Raw genomic sequence first — 4,154 nt, 5'->3', positions numbered from 1 at the left:
AATGCAGCCCAGCCAGCTGGCCCTGGCCCTTGGGTGATGAGAGGGGTGTGCACTGCTTGAAAAAACACATAGGACATTCCTAGGGAGAGCCACTTCTCCAAGGTTGAGACACATGACTGACCTTCCACGTACATAAAAATACAAATAGAAATTTAGACAAAACGAGGCGGCAGAGCAATATGTTTCAGACAAAAGAATAAGACAAATTCCCAGAAGAACTAAGTAGGATGTGGAGATAGGCAATTTACCCAAGAAACAGTTCAGAGTAATGATCATAAAGATGATCCGAGGTCTTGGGAGGAGAATGGACGCACAGAGTGAAAATTGAGCAGTTTTAAACAAAGAGTTAGAAAATATAAAGAACAACCAGAGTTGAAGAATACAATAACTGAAAGGAGTAAGACACTAGAAGGAAATACTAGTAGACTTAATGGGGCAGAAGAACAGATCAGTGAGCTAGAAGACACAGTAATGGAAATCACTACTACAGAACAGAAAATAGGAAAAAGAATGCAAAGAAACGAAGCCAGTCTAAGAGACCTCGGGGACAACATAAGGGCACTAATATTTGCATTATAGGGGTCCCAGAAGGGGAAGAGACAGAGAAAGGGGCAGAGAAAATATTTGAAGAGATAATAGCTGAAAACCTCTCTAACTTGGGAAAGGAAATAGTCACCCAAGTCCAGGAAGGGCAGAGAATCCCATACAGGATTAATCCTAAGAGGATCACACCTAGACATGTCACAATTAACATGACAAAAATTAAAGATAAAGAGAAAGTATAGAGGCGTGGATATAGCTCAGTGGTACAGTGCATGCTTAGCATGCATGAGGTTTTGGGTTCAATCCCCAGTACCTCCATTTAATTAATTAATTAAAAATAAAAATACATGATTGCTTTAGGTTGCTGATCTCTTAATTTCAAATACCCTACATTTGTACTCTCCTCCCCTCACAATTACTTGCCTTTTTGTTGAATTCAACAAGTATTTATTGAATGCTTGTTATGTACTAGATTTTCTTCCAGGTATTTGGGACACAACAGAGGATAAAACAAAAGTCTCTGCCCTCTTGGAGCTTATGGTCTAGCATTTATGACCATGTCACCTGGATGCTGTGACCCTGGGCAAGTCCATAAGCAGGCCCGGCTCAGACATGGGCCAGTGGCCTGGTGCACTGGAGATCCCCAACAGGACACCCACCCCCAGCCCACTACCCAGACAGCAGATGGGGCTGGGAGCTGACTTCTAATAATAAAGTACAAGGCGGGAGGGCACAGGGCTGGGGCAGGTGGCCTGCTGTGCTGGCGCTCCCGGGCCTGGGCTGGCTACAGAAACTGCTGCTGCTTCTTGGTGGCCTTGCTGGTAAGGTCCTTGGCCTTTTCTGTAGCTGCCAGGGCTGTCTCCTTAGCCCTCTCCTTGGCTTCCTTGGCTGATTCAACATGGGTTTTGCAACTTGGCCAAGACGTATTCAAAATTCTTCATAGTCTTGGTCATTTTGCTTTTGAACCAGGTGACACCAAATTACTGGACAGCTCTGGAGACGCCAAATAAGTTAGAGGAGACCCAGGCTTCTCGGGCGGATTTCCGTCCAGCCGCTGTTGTCAGAATTCACGCGGTAAAAACATCGTTTCTCCACCATCATCAGCCCGGCATGGCTGACGTTCCAGGTGAAGGCGGTCGTGGTCTGGTTCTGTGGGTCCACAACAGAATCCTCCAGGATGTGCAGTGAGTGAGCAACACTGGCAGGAAGCAGTCGCTCAGCCCAGCGGGGCATCCTGTTCGTCTTGATCAGGAGTCACCGGGATAGAAGCTTCTGGTCAGGGGTCACTTCCCGGTGCACTATGTCTTCCGGCAAGACATGTTTACTATAGGGATTCGGGTACCGCTGTCCCAGGAACTCTGGAGCACGCTCTGGCCCAGGAAATACGTCACCATTATCACAGCCCCGGGTGCGGCTCAGCACCCCCGCAGCATAGGGGTGCGGAGCCCGGGGTGCACACGGAGGCCAGGCTGGAGCTCGAGGCTTGCCCGCCCAGCTAGCAGCTCAGTCCCCACCACCCTGCACCCAACCAGCCGCCGCCGCCATGAGCAATTTCACAGTTACTGTTTTTGATATCATATTTTCCATTTAATTGTGTATCCCTTAACTGCTTATTGTGGAAACAGATGATTTTACTACTTTTGTCTTTTAAACTTTCTCCCACTTTTTGTGTGATGATTTCCTACCTTTACTGTAAGTTTGCCTTTACCAGTGAGCTTTTCCATTTCATGATTTTCTTGATTCTAGCTGTGGCCTTTTCTTTATCATCTGGAGAAGTGCTTTTAGAATTTTTTTGTAAGGCTGGTTTGATGGTGCTGAATTCTTTAGCTTTGGCTTGTCTGTAAAGCATTTGATTTCTCCGTCAAATTTGAATGAAAGCCTTGCTGAGTAGAGTATTCTTGGTTGGAAGATTTTTCTCTTTCATCACTTTAAATATATCGTGCCACTCCCTTCTGGCCTGCAGAGTTTCTGCTAAAAAATCAAATCTTATGGGAGTTCCCTTATATGTTATTTCTTGCTTTTCCCTTGTTCCTTTTAAAATTCTTTTTTTAAAATAAATTTTTATTTTTTAAGATCCTAGATTTGTGACAAATTTTTATTTTTATTTAATTAGTTAATTAATTAATTTAATAGAGGAACTGGGGATTGAACCCAAGACCTCATGCATGCTAAGCATACACTCTACCATTGAGCTATATCCACGCCTCTATACTTTCTCTTTAATTTTTGTCATTTTAATTATGACATGTCTAGGTGTGATCCTCTTAGGAGTAATCCTGTATGGGATTCTCTGCCCTTCCTGGACTTAGGTGACTATTTCCTTTCCCAAGTTAGAGAGGTTTTCAGCTATTATCTCTTCAAATATTTTCTCTGCCCCTTTCTCTGTCTCTTCCCCTTCTGGGACCCCTATAATGCAAATATTAGTGCCCTTATGTTGTCCCCGAGGTCTCTTAGACTGGCTTCGTTTCTTTGCATTCTTTTTCCTATTTTCTGTTCTGTAGTAGTGATTTGCATTATTGTGTCTTCTAGGTCACTGATCTGTGTTCTGCCTCATTTAGTCTACTAGTATTTCCTTCTAGTGTCTTATTCATTTCAGTTATTGTATTCTTCAACTCTGTTTGGTTGTTCTTTAGGTGCAAAGAGTCCACAAACAGAAGCAAGACCCTACCTGGGACCAGCTGGACCCTGACCCTTGGCTGACAAGAGAGGAATGTACTACTGGGACACATAGGATGTCTCCCACAGAAAGCTACCTCTCCAAGGTTGAAAAATGTAACTAATCTACCTAAAAATACAAATAGGAAGATAGATAATACGAGGCAGCAGAGGAATATCTCCCAGTCCAGGGCACAAGATAAAATCCTGGAAGAAGAAATAAGTGATGAGGAGATAAGCAATTTATCTGAGAAATAGTTTAAAGTAATGATGGAGAAGATGTTCAGAGAACTCAAGAGGAGTATAGATGCAAAGAGTGAAGTTTTTAACAAAAAGCTGAAAAATATAAAGAATATCCAAACAGAGTTGAAGAATAAAATCACTGAAATGAATAACACACTAGAAGGAACCAAGAATAGACTAAATGAGGCAGAAGAACAGATCAATGAGCTAGAAGACAGATTAGTGGAAATCACTACTTCAGAACAGAAGAAAGAAAAAAGAATGAAAAGGAATGAGGATAGTTTAAGAGAACTCTGGGACAACATGAAGCACTCTAATATTCACATTATAGGGGTCCCAGAAAGAGAAGAGAGAGAGAAGAGACCTGAGAAAATTTTTGGAGAGATAATAACTGAAAGCTTCCCCAACTTGGGAAAGGAAACAGTCACCCAAGTCCAGGAAGCACAGAGAGTTCCACACAGGATTAACCCAGAGGAACACACCAAGGCACATAGTCATCAAATTGGCAAAAATTAAGGATAAGGAGAAAATATTAAAATTAGCAAGAGAAAAGCACCAAATAACATACAAGGGAACTCCCATAAGGTTATCAGCTGATTTTTCAGCAGAAACTCTACCGGCCAGAAGGGAGTGGCATGATATTTTTAGAGTGATGAAAGGGAAAAACTTACAACCATGAATATTCTATCCAGCAAGGCACTCATTCAGATTTG

At 42.6% G+C, this 4,154-nt stretch overlaps 1 pseudogene; it reads right to left on the bottom strand.

Annotated features, from left to right (window-relative positions):
* Window positions 1-1,327: 1,327 nt before the first annotated feature.
* Window positions 1,328-1,937, bottom strand: LOC105065080 (PRELI domain-containing protein 1, mitochondrial pseudogene; annotated as a pseudogene).
* Window positions 1,938-4,154: the final 2,217 nt, after the last annotated feature.

The sequence above is a fragment of the Camelus bactrianus genome, chromosome 9, assembly GCF_048773025.1.
Source record: "Camelus bactrianus isolate YW-2024 breed Bactrian camel chromosome 9, ASM4877302v1, whole genome shotgun sequence".
Taxonomy (NCBI): domain Eukaryota; kingdom Metazoa; phylum Chordata; class Mammalia; order Artiodactyla; family Camelidae; genus Camelus; species Camelus bactrianus.
This window is presented reverse-complemented; position numbering and strand designations above follow the sequence as displayed.